A 13,709-nucleotide genomic window follows, 5' to 3' on the forward strand; every position below is an offset into this window, starting at 1 on the left:
TGAGTAGCCAGGATCTGTGTTTCTAGATCTGACACCTGCGGAAGTTTTTAAAAAGCACAGCCACATGCAGCATTAGCCTGGGGGAATGGTTCCCCAGTAGCCAGTAAACAAGTAAGAGTGTAGGGAACCTGCAGGTGATGATGCGGATGGGTTCCGAGTCACAGTTGCCAGCGCACTCTGACTTGGCTCCAGCTTCAGTAACACCCATTTGATTTAATTGACTTAAACTTTCCTTCAGAAAATAATTGCTCCCTTGGAACACAATATTTTTATACTATTTGACGACACCAGAGGGAAAATAGAAGTAACTAAAAACTCAGAAATTGGATTGGTATTGAGCAGAGGAGTGCGGGAAGGGAGTCACTTGAGAAGCGCACCATTGGTCCCTGACCTGCGCACTGGGAGGAGAAGGATCACCGAGGCAGGATGCTCAAGGAGCCAAGGCATAAACCGTGGAGCTGAGAGAGCAAACAGACCACAAGGTAAATTCCAGAAAGGATGGAACCACGAAAATAGATCTAAAATACGAAATCCTCGGCTGACCTCAGAGAGGTCAAGGCAGCTAGCCAGCAGCAGGAACAAACAGGGGAAAGGAGGAAGGTTTTGGTGGCTGCCCATGGAGAGGAGACAGCTTGTGGGTGGAGTCGGAAGGACTTCAACTGAATGCTACAGCAAATGTCAGCGCTTCATCAGAAGAGGCCGGAGAAAACCACGGCACCCAGACTGTGTGGCGCAGACCTTAGAGTCAGCCAAAGCAGATTAGAAGACATTGCATATGATCTCAAAGACTCAGGTGAAAAGTGTTCAAAGTGGAGAAGTAGACAAAACCCAGCAGTAAAATAAGAACTCTGGAGAACGACGAAAACATTAGACAAGCACTGCACAAAGTCACATGGATGCGCGTGGCAGTGCACGGAATCTGACGAAAGGACTGATACCTTTGAAGCTCGGAACGTGTGTGGGAGGTTGGAAATAAACGGGACAGGTGTTCAAAGATCTGTGGGGCAGGGTCAGTTGGCCCAGCGTGGGAGGAAAGAGAAAATGGACACTAGAGAGAAAAAGGAGAACTACTGACTAAATATTCTAAACATGGTTAAAAAAATAATGCGTGCACCCAACATGTTCCCAGAGTGCCAAGACGTATGTTATAAAGGGAACAGCTGAGCCTTGGCACACTGTGCACCTCAGAACATGATGAGGAGAAAACTCCAGGTGAACAGCGGCAAGAGTGGCTTCCCAGCACACGCCACACACGAGGAGTGCCCATAAAGACAACTGGGGATTTCCCAGCCGAGAAGGCAAAGGACAGACTTCAGACATGGGACACAAAGGCATTTCAAGTTCATGATAGCTGAGGTACTAGACAGATGACTCAGCAGAGAAGCAGTTGTAAGCACTGGATGCACCCCAGAGGACTTGAGTTTCTGAGTATATATATATGCTGCCTTCTTTGCTCTCCACCAGGCTGTACAGGGTGTGTTAACATGCATGTAGGCAAAACACCCATATGTACACTTCTTTTTGAGTCAGGATCTTACTGTGTAGCTCTGGCTCTGCTGGAACTCTCCCTGTAGGCCAGGTTGGCTTCAAACTCACAGAGATCCTCTTGCCTCTGCCTCCTGAGTGCTGGGATAAAAGGCGCCTAGCACTACACCTGACTAAAAAATAAATTTTTAAAAACTTTAATAAGACTAAAAATTTTAAAGAAGAAATAAAAGATAAAAAAGAAAAATGTCAAGTTTGAAGGGAAATTTAGGTCAGAAGGAAATCCCAACTTACAGGAAAGACTGAAGAAAACTAAAAATAGTAAATGTATAAATAGTTATTAGAGAAAACCTAATTTTCATTCTCTTTATTTAACAGGTATACAATTTTTAGAAGTAGAAATTATAGCCTGATATTATGGAATTTATAAAGCATATGATTAAAGCTTTATACTTAATACAAGGAGTGGAGAGATTGTTATAAAGTTTGATATAAAATGATAGAATAATAAGGGTATAAATAAATATTCCTACAGCAAATACTATAAAATAATGCACAGAGGCTGACCAAAAGTGTCAAAAGAGAAAACTGATTTTTAAAGTTTAACTCACGGGCTGGAGAAATGGCTCAGAGGTTAAGAGCACTGACTGCTCTTCCAGAGGTCCTGAGTTTAATTCCCAGCAACCACATGGTGGCTCACAACCATATTAATCAGATCTGGTGCCCTTTCCTTGACTGTAGGCATAGAAGCAGACAGAACACTGTATACATAATCAATAAATAAATCTTTAAAATAATAAAGTTTAACTCACAAGAAGACAGGGAAGGAGTAAAGTGAAACAAAAGATGCATAAGACAAACAATGCAGCCAGGAAAACTGGTAGATGTAGACTTAACTACATCAGCAGTTACATTAAATACAAACAGATTAAATGCTCCATTTAAAGGGCAGAGTTTATCAGATGGTGTAGCAGGAGCACTCTTCGATATAATGACAGGCCGAAAACAAAAGGCAGGACAAAGACATTCCACCCCATCGTTAGGAAGCCGAAGTGGTGATGTCAGTATCAGTTCAATCATTTGACATCAGGCAGTAGCTGCTAATGAAGAGCATGCTGTGAAGACCAATCTATCAAAAAGCACAGCGGTTATGCACATGCATTTCCCCGTGCAGCTTTAATTTATGTGAAAATAAACCCAATAAAGCTAAAATGAGAAACTGATAAAATCTACAATGATGCTATATTTCTTTGTTTATTTTCTGTTGCTGTGCTAAAACGCCCCAATAAAAGCAACCTAAAGAAGAAAGGTTAACTTTGACCCACAGTTCAAGGTGCATCAAGACAAGAGGGTTTGGGGCAGCTGCTCACACGGCACCTGAGGTCAGGATGCAAAAGTGATGAGTGCATGATGTTGCTCAGCTCCCTTTCTCCAGGACCTCAGCCAGGGGGATGGTGCCACCCACAGTGGGCAGGTCTTCCCACTTCAACCCATGTGATCAAGACTGTCCTTCACAGACACGCCCAGAAGGCTGTCTTCTGGATGATTTTAGATTTTTTAAAAATTTCTTGACAATTAATACTAACCATTACAAAAACCTTCTCAGAAGTAATGGAGCAGACTAAAGATGTGCTAACACACAGAAGATCTGAACGGCACTACAGATGTCATCCAGTTGTTGCTTACAGTTTTTCTACTGTATGACTGCCCTAGGCTATCTGTACAAATGTACAGAACATTCTTACCCTTACTTAGTAGCCTTAAAGTTTTTTTAATTGAAATCTTTCAGACTATGCTTTCTGGCAGTAATAGTTAAATTGAATTGCCTTATATACTACCAATAAACAATTAGAAGTTTAAATGTTAATGTTGAATTTTAGAATTGTTGAAAATTCTTCACATGATCTATTATTTTATATAAAATATATGTAATTATTTGTCTAGCCAATTACCAAAAGTATTTTTAAAGATTCCACATTGATTGTTTGCATATTGTGCTATATTATACACTTCCTTATCTTGAAACTATTTTTTAAAAAATGCTTTTTGGAAGGGAAGCTGGCGCCATAGGTTTTGTATGCTCTGCCGGTACTACAGCAGGGAGCTGAGCAGAAACCATGGTGAATTTCAACACCAGGGCATATCAGAGATCCAGTTGAGGGTTCATTGCATGAAGATGTGAGGATGAAGACTGAGCTGCCTTTTGAGATGAGACGATGCTGATGTATGGGAAATATTAGAAGACAGTGAGCTATGATGATGTGCATGTCAACTTCACTCTGGAAGAGTGGGTTTTGCTGGATCCTTACCAGAAGAATCTATACAAAGATGTGATGCTGGAGACATACAGGAAGGCTGGAGGCTACAAATGGAAAGATAAATATACTCAGGAACACTGTCAAAGTTCTAGAAGACATGGAAGGCATGAAAGAAATCATACTGAAGAGAAACTATCTGAAAATACTCAAGGTGTTAAAGCTTTTCCATACCACAGTCATTTTCAAATACATAAAAGAATACATGGTGGAGAGAAACCCTATGAATGTAATCAATGTGGTAAAGCCTCTACCCATCAGAATAATATACAAAAACATAAAGGAACACATCCCAAAGAGAAAACTTTTGAATGTAACCAGTGTGGAAAAGCCTTGACATGTCACAGTCATCTCAAAATACATACAAGTATTCATTCTGGAGAGAACCCTTATGAATGTAAGCAGCGTGGTAAAGCCTTTCCATGTCATAGCCATCTTCTAACACAGAAAACAAAACACGCTGGGAGAAACCCTATGAATGTAGCCGGTGTAGTAAAGCACTTGCATGTAATAGTAGTCTCAAAACACATAAACACATTCTGGAGAGAAACCCTATGAATCTAAGTCGTGTGGTAAAGCTTATACATATCACAATAATCCTCTAAAACATAAAAGAAAACATACTAGAGAAAAACCTTTGAATGCAATCAGTGTGATAAAGCCTTTTCACAACATGATTATCTCCACAATGGTAAAAGAACTCATACTGGAGAGAAACCCTATGGATGTAACCAATGTGGTAAATCCTTTGCTTATCACACTAGTCTCAAAGCACATAAAAGAACTCAAACTGGAGAGAAACCTTACAAATGTAATCAATGTGATAAAACCTTTGCATATTACAGTCATCACCAAAGGCATAAAAGGACTCATACTGAAGAAAAACCTTATGAATGTAATTAATGTGGTAAAATCTTTAAATGTCATACTCATCTTCAACAACTTAAAAGAACACATAGTGGAGAGAAACCTACAAATGTAATCAATGTGATAAAGTCTTTTAACAACACAGTCATCTTCAACCTCATAAAAGAACACACTGGAGAGAAACCTACAAATGCAGTCTTTTCCTAACACGCTTTTCTTCAGTCTCATTAAAGAACACGCACTGGAGAGAAGCCCTACTGATGCAGGCAATGTGGTGAAGCCCTTGCCCAGCACAGTCGTGTTCACATGCTTGAAAGAACTCATACTGGATGAAAACCTTATGAATGCAATCACTGTGACAAGGCATTTGGATGCTAAAGTAGTCTTCTAAAACATAAAGAACTCATATTCACACTGGAGAGGAATCTTATGCGTGTATCAGTAGTCTTCAAAAATCATAAGAAAAAAATCACACTACAGAAAAACCGTATAAATTTAGTCAGTGTTGCAGAGTTATGCAATTCATGGCAGTCTTTATATGAGAGTAAACTTTTCCTTTTAAAGCCCGTACATATTACATAAATCTTTGGGGATCGGGAAAAATGCATACTAAATAAAGGATATGTGGCTGGAAAGGATTTGGTAAGACCTTTAGCCAGCATAGATGCATTACATTACATAAGGTTATTTTTTTTTCTGGGGGAAAAACATGGCAAGTATCAGCAATTTGTTCAAATATTGTGATTTTTAAAAAAAAATTTGTTGTACACAGACAAACGGCCTATGAATTTAATTTATTTATGAATTTAAATTATAAAGCAATCCTTTTAGACTTCATACTTCTTTTTGATCACAGGAAACAAGAAATCCATGAATAAAACTTCATGGACAAGTACTAGGGCGTTTTCTGCTGCGGTGATGAAGTAAGGTCTCAGTCAGCTTACACAAGGGTTTAATTTGTCCCTTGGTCCAGAAGATACAGGTTCACCATCAAAAGTGGCTTGACAACAGTTGTCAGACATGGGAGGGAAAGCAAGAAGCTACACTCTTACAGCCTCAGCCTGCACCGTATAGTGGAGAGTAGACCCTGGAAATGGTGTATGGATGGAAACTCAGGCCCATACCTAGTGACATAGTTCTTCAGCAGGACAGCATTTCCTAAATCTTCCCAAATGGTAAACACCAACTGAGAAAGATTGAATTCTCTGACTTCAAACCTACATGATAGCTTTTTTTTTCGTGATAAAGAAAAATTCTGCAAGCCTTCAAATATCTCAGTTCCTGTGTTACAGGAAGACTGCTTACAATAGAAGAACACTCATGAGGGAAAATTTGTGTAAAGATTTGTTTAACTTTTAGTAATGTGATATCAGTGTGCCTTTGCGTGAGAATGTGCATGTGCGTTCTGCTTCCCACGAAGGTTAGACCCTCAGAACATCTTTTAGCATGAATTACAGGAAGATATCAGAATTCTGACTTTGGTCCTTGGAATGAACGTGTATTAATTGCTCAGCCATGCCTCTAGCCCTTTAAGTATCTTGATTTCAGGAACTAGGAAGAACTCATACAAGAGGAAAACCCTATTCATGTAAACGATGTTGTAAAGAACTTAGCTATCACAGTTTCTTCAGGTTAAGGAAATAAACCTTATTTCATCTATTCTCATCATAGCTGTGAAAGAAGCAAATTACATACCACGTTGACTCAAGACTGATGCTGGAGATCCCTGGTAACATATCCGCAGGTCAGACAGTCAGCAATCAACTGTGTATATCACAATATGGCTTAATGCGCTTTAAAGTTTTCACAAAACAAATTAAACTGGATGTCAATAACAATGAGAAATTTAGAAAACCCCACGGATAGTTGGAAATTAAACAGTGTATCAGTCAAAGAAGCGATCAGAGAGACAATTATAAAATCTTTGAGGTCAAACGATGAGGTCAGAACAATATTTAAAATATGAGAGAAGCCACTAAAAGCCAGCTCAGGACCTTCAGCCTTGGACTGTGAGGAGAGACACTGGCCTGACCCCTTGGAGGAGGTGGCCCTGCCACACTGTTACAAATGGTGATCTAATTTAGGATCTTTTGGTAGCAAAACATTGCCAACGTGGCAGGACTGCAGTGGAAATCACACTTTGAGTCTGGAACTTTGCCTGGTGTGGAGGTTTGAAAGAAAATGGCCCCAAAGGGAGTGGCACTATTAGGAGGTGTAGCCTTGTTGGAGTAGGTGTGGTCTTGTTGGAAAAAGAGTATCACTGTGGAGGTGGACTTTGAGGTCTCAGATGTTCAAGATACCACCCAATGTCTCAGCTCACTTCCTGTTGCCTTTGGATCAGGATGTAAGAACTCTCAGCTTGGGCGCCATGTCTGCCCACATGCTGGCTTGCTTCCCGCCATGATGACAATGGACTAAATCTCTGAAACTGAAAGTCACCCCAATTAAATGTTTTCCTTTCTAAGAGTTGCTGTGGTCATGGTATCTTTTCACAGCAACAGAAACCCTAACTAAGAAACCTGGCTAGCAGCATAAGAGGTAGAACATTCAGCAATGAGTCATAGCTCCAGACGGTCCCATGCTTGTGAGGGTGGACAACCCACCCTCTGCAATGTACTCTTTTGCCAGCAGTTTTGGATATAGATAACCAATAATTTATAGGATAGGCTCTAACTCTTACAAACATGACCAGCTGGAGACTAATATCCTCTAAGCATGTATAAAGGAGGCTGAGCTAAGCCCTGGTGTCCAGTAGGGCAAGCTTATTAGACAGATGATAGATAGATAGATAGATAGATAGATAGATAGATAGATAGATGGATAGATAGATGGATAGATAGACTCACTGTGTAGTCCAGGTTGTCCTTGAACTTATATAGTTCATAATGTCCTCAGTCTCTCAATCCTCCTGCCTCTACTTCCTGTGTACTGAGATTACAAGTCAGTACCTACCACCATGTCAGTCCCTTAAGAATATCTGTTTTATTTCCTTTATTTTGGTATGTATGTGTGTGTGAACTTTTTATGTGTATGTGTACACATGTGTGTTGAGGTCAGAGGCTGGCAACAGGTGCTTTCCTCAGTCTTTCTCTACACTTTTTTTTTTAGACAGGGTTTCTCACAGAGCCTGGTGCTTACCAGTTTCGCTAGATCGGCTGAACTTCAGGGATCCATCTATGTCTGCGTGTCCCATGCCACAGCAGTGCTGGGATTACAGATGTACAGATGTGAAGAATAGTGCCTGGTTTATACGGTGTGGACACCGAGAATCAGCGCTTTACCAAATAAGCTGTCTTCCCAGACCCCTCAAATGTTCTCTATTTCAAAATTAGTTTTTGAGACCAAGGCCTTGCTTTTGGCCAAAACTATCTTCAAATCAGTGATGCTCTAGCCCCAGCCTCCCAAGTGCTGGAATTACAGACATGTGCCATCAACACACAGTGATTTACTATAGTTTCAGTTTATGATGGGTTTATTTTACATAACCCCACTAGAAGTCCAGATGCCCCTGCACAGGGCACCACACTCCAGTAAAGGAATATGGACTCTTGATTCTAGGAAGGAAATATAAGATGTGAGTCCATAGGAAGTTGTAGTTAAAAGAAAAAGAGAAATCTCACAAATTAGTGAGATACTAGGAACCAACTCAAGGAAACAGAAATGGTTAAAGCTGGAACAATGCAGCAATAAAATCAATGAGGTCTATTGGTTTAAAATGAAAGCACAAAATGACTATCCTTGGATCTACACGGATACAATTAGTGATGTGAGGAGTTAGAATCTGGAGAGAGAGAGAGAGAGAGAGAGAGAGAGAGAGAGAGAGAGAGAGAGAGAGAGAGAGAGAGAGAGCTCATACAGAGCCCTCTAGGAGGAGTATACCCTACTTGTCGGTGTGGAGGGCACATCCTGACACCTTTCCAAATGCACTTTGGGAAATGAGCGCTGGGGTTAGCAAGTCCTGGCTACTGGTGACTGACACAGCTTTCACTTTATGCCGTGACATGATTAACCAGTTTTGTCCACTTGGAATTTGTTCACCACCTTACGCACTAACTACAGAAGGGGCAGCTCCTTGTTGTCCCCTGGTTTGTATATCAGACAGACTAGACTGACAGCTAGCACCGGCCTTCCTAGCCCAGCAGCTAAGGAGCATTTCAAAGGCCTGGATTCTCTAGACTGTGCTTCCTCAGTGAAGGGGAATAAGGTGGCAAAGCTGAAAGGTCGCAGCGAGATCTCCAGAATGTTTGCAAATTAACCAGCCTGTTGCTAAATAGTCTATGGGTGCTAGAAGACATCCTGCCACAGTGATATGGAAATATTTTGAATGAGAAGATAATGAGAATCATGAGATGCATATAAGGGCAAAATGAAAATGGAAAATTAGAGTCATTAAAAGAACAAATCATCAACGTGCAGATTGTCTAACTGACTGTGAGATGCTGGTGATTGGCACACACCTCTCATACACCAGGACTCCGCTAAGACCTTTACGCTTGCCATCTAGTTTAATCTGTAACAACTTAAGTGAAATGAACACATTCATTGAAAATATAACTCGACACATGAAAGGAAGTTAAAGTGTGACAGTGTGGTGTGCATTGGAAACTAGAACCTGCATTTTAAAGTAAAATCTTCTTGCACAGAGAGCTCCACGGCCAGCTAGCTGTGCTGGGAGTTTTCAGCGCTAATCTTGCATCAATTCTTTCAGAAAGTAGAGAAAGATGAAAACAGCTCTGAACCCATTTTGCAAGGCCAGCCACCTCTTATGACAAAATATGACTCTATCTTGTTATATTTTAGAGAAAAGGAAAATTATAGTCCCATATCTCTCATAAATATAAATACAAAAATCATAGGTAAAATAATTTCGAATCAAATCTGAGAAAGAGGATAACATGTTATGACCAAATGTGACTGATTAAAAATATCTGTGTATGTGTGTGTGCTGACTTATCTGTGTGTACACCTGTACTTGTGGGTACCCAAAGGCCAGAAAAGGTCATCAATCACAGGTGACTGCAACCTGCCCAGTGTGGCTGCTGAGAACCTCATCCAGGTCCTCTGCAAGCACAGCTGACATCTGAGCTATCTTTGCAGTCCCATCAAACTTTTTAGATGATTTTAACAATCTTTTGATGCAATTCACTACATTAACATAACAGGGGAGGAACACACGTAACAAACTCAAGAGACACAGACGCATCACGAGACAAAAATTCAACATTTATTCATTCACCAACACACAGGAACAAAAGGAACTTGCCCCATCAAGTCACAGATGTCTAGAGAAGCCTTTGGAGAACATATTTTAAAGTTTAAGTAGCAAATGCTCTCTCCCTGGAGTTAGGAGAATACAAAGCTACTATCGCTACTTCTGCTCAGCATTGTACCAAGGTTTGCAGCCAGTGAGACAGAGATTTTAAAAAAGCATATGGTTTGAAAGAAAAGCATAAAACCAGTACCAGTTCACACATGGCATGATGGTATATACAGGAACTCCAAAATGATCTAAAAACACTTAGAATTAAAAAGCAAACTTTAAGGTGTTGTTTAAACAAGGTGACCTCCAAATCAATTATATTTCTATAGTCAAGCAAAACAAATGGGAAGGACTTTCATTTGCAATTGAATCGTTAAAAATAAATGTTTAAGAATAAATGGTAATATGTACACACTGGATACTATGAAGATTGCTAAGTAAAAATTGTATATTTATCAATTGGAAGACTTGGTTCTTTGTGAACAAATCGAAGAGCTAATTCTAGAACATGCACAGAAATCAGAGAAGCCAAATTGCCAAACCCCACCAGACAGTCATGCTGTTTCCAGCTACAGTGATGAAGGGCAGACAGCTTTGGTTAGGAGAATGGTGAGTGGTGTCTTAGTTGGGCATCCTCCCTTCCTCCTTCCTTCCCTCCCTCCCTCTCTCCTTCCCTCCCTCCCTCCCTCCCTCTCTCTTTCTTTTTCTGTTTTTTTTTTTTTTGAGACAGTGTTTCTCTGAGTAGCCCTGAGTAGTACAAAACTCACTTTTGCAGGCCAGGCTGGCCTCAAATTCACATAGGTCTACCTGCTTCTGTCTCCTGCATGCTGGGAATAAAGGTGTGCATCACCACACCCAGTTTAGGGTTTCTGCTGCTGTGAAAAAGCACATGACTGAAAGAAAACAGACAAGAAAAGAATTTATTCCATCTTACAGGTTACAGTGCCCCAAACCAGGGAAGTCAGGGTAGGAACTCAAGGCAGGAACTGAAGCAGAGGCTATGAAAGAACACTGTCGGTTTGCTCTACATGGCTTGTTCAGCCTGTTTTCTTACACCACTCAGGACACCAGGACAGGGGTGGTGCCACCCACAGAGAGCTGGTTCCCTCTACATTAGTCATCAGTCAAGAAAACACACTGTAGACTTGCCAAAAGGCCAATTATATGAAGTCTTTTTCTCAATGCAAAATCCCTCTTCCCAAATGACTCTAGCTTGTGATAAGCTGACATGAAACTAGCCAGCACAGAGTAGGGTAGAATCCCAAAGACTCACACATCCGTAGTTGATTGGTACAACAGGAGGGGCACATACACAGAGTGGGTTGGTAGCATGGGAGGGGCGTGGCAGGCACCTGCAGTCCTGGGGTTACAGGTGCATGCTATTACATCAGCCTTGGGGGAAGGGAATGTGGGCTCCAATAATCAAAAAGTGTTTTTTTTTACATTACACATGTAATGGCATGGCACATTACAGACATGTGCCATCAACACACAGTGATTTACTATAGTTTCAGTTTATGATGGGTTTATTTTACATAACCCCACTAGAAGTCCAGATGCCCCTGCACAGGGCACCACACTCCAGTAAAGGAATATGGACTCTTGATTCTAGGAAGGAAATATAAGATGTGAGTCCATAGGAAGTTGTAGTTAAAAGAAAAAGAGAAATCTCACAAATTAGTGAGATACTAGGAACCAACTCAAGGAAACAGAAATGGTTAAAGCTGGAACAATGCAGCAATAAAATCAATGAGGTCTATTGGTTTAAAATGAAAGCACAAAATGACTATCCTTGGATCTACACGGATACAATTAGTGATGTGAGGAGTTAGAATCTGGAGAGAGAGAGAGAGAGAGAGAGAGAGAGAGAGAGAGAGAGAGAGAGAGAGAGAGAGAGAGAGAGCTCATACAGAGCCCTCTAGGAGGAGTATACCCTACTTGTCGGTGTGGAGGGCACATCCTGACACCTTTCCAAATGCACTTTGGGAAATGAGCGCTGGGGTTAGCAAGTCCTGGCTACTGGTGACTGACACAGCTTTCACTTTATGCCGTGACATGATTAACCAGTTTTGTCCACTTGGAATTTGTTCACCACCTTACGCACTAACTACAGAAGGGGCAGCTCCTTGTTGTCCCCTGGTTTGTATATCAGACAGACTAGACTGACAGCTAGCACCGGCCTTCCTAGCCCAGCAGCTAAGGAGCATTTCAAAGGCCTGGATTCTCTAGACTGTGCTTCCTCAGTGAAGGGGAATAAGGTGGCAAAGCTGAAAGGTCGCAGCGAGATCTCCAGAATGTTTGCAAATTAACCAGCCTGTTGCTAAATAGTCTATGGGTGCTAGAAGACATCCTGCCACAGTGATATGGAAATATTTTGAATGAGAAGATAATGAGAATCATGAGATGCATATAAGGGCAAAATGAAAATGGAAAATTAGAGTCATTAAAAGAACAAATCATCAACGTGCAGATTGTCTAACTGACTGTGAGATGCTGGTGATTGGCACACACCTCTCATACACCAGGACTCCGCTAAGACCTTTACGCTTGCCATCTAGTTTAATCTGTAACAACTTAAGTGAAATGAACACATTCATTGAAAATATAACTCGACACATGAAAGGAAGTTAAAGTGTGACAGTGTGGTGTGCATTGGAAACTAGAACCTGCATTTTAAAGTAAAATCTTCTTGCACAGAGAGCTCCACGGCCAGCTAGCTGTGCTGGGAGTTTTCAGCGCTAATCTTGCATCAATTCTTTCAGAAAGTAGAGAAAGATGAAAACAGCTCTGAACCCATTTTGCAAGGCCAGCCACCTCTTATGACAAAATATGACTCTATCTTGTTATATTTTAGAGAAAAGGAAAATTATAGTCCCATATCTCTCATAAATATAAATACAAAAATCATAGGTAAAATAATTTCGAATCAAATCTGAGAAAGAGGATAACATGTTATGACCAAATGTGACTGATTAAAAATATCTGTGTATGTGTGTGTGCTGACTTATCTGTGTGTACACCTGTACTTGTGGGTACCCAAAGGCCAGAAAAGGTCATCAATCACAGGTGACTGCAACCTGCCCAGTGTGGCTGCTGAGAACCTCATCCAGGTCCTCTGCAAGCACAGCTGACATCTGAGCTATCTTTGCAGTCCCATCAAACTTTTTAGATGATTTTAACAATCTTTTGATGCAATTCACTACATTAACATAACAGGGGAGGAACACACGTAACAAACTCAAGAGACACAGACGCATCACGAGACAAAAATTCAACATTTATTCATTCACCAACACACAGGAACAAAAGGAACTTGCCCCATCAAGTCACAGATGTCTAGAGAAGCCTTTGGAGAACATATTTTAAAGTTTAAGTAGCAAATGCTCTCTCCCTGGAGTTAGGAGAATACAAAGCTACTATCGCTACTTCTGCTCAGCATTGTACCAAGGTTTGCAGCCAGTGAGACAGAGATTTTAAAAAAGCATATGGTTTGAAAGAAAAGCATAAAACCAGTACCAGTTCACACATGGCATGATGGTATATACAGGAACTCCAAAATGATCTAAAAACACTTAGAATTAAAAAGCAAACTTTAAGGTGTTGTTTAAACAAGGTGACCTCCAAATCAATTATATTTCTATAGTCAAGCAAAACAAATGGGAAGGACTTTCATTTGCAATTGAATCGTTAAAAATAAATGTTTAAGAATAAATGGTAATATGTACACACTGGATACTATGAAGATTGCTAAGTAAAAATTGTATATTTATCAATTGGAAGAC

The 13,709-nt window shown here is 40.6% G+C and overlaps 1 pseudogene; it reads left to right on the forward strand.

The window, feature by feature from the left end:
* The first annotated feature begins 892 nt into the window (after positions 1–892).
* LOC148120717 (zinc finger protein 431-like) lies at positions 893–4,242 on the forward strand (annotated as a pseudogene).
* Positions 4,243–13,709: the final 9,467 nt, after the last annotated feature.

The sequence above is a fragment of the Myodes glareolus genome, chromosome 10 (assembly GCF_982192425.1).
Source record: "Myodes glareolus chromosome 10, mMyoGla1.1, whole genome shotgun sequence".
NCBI lineage: Eukaryota > Metazoa > Chordata > Mammalia > Rodentia > Cricetidae > Myodes > Myodes glareolus.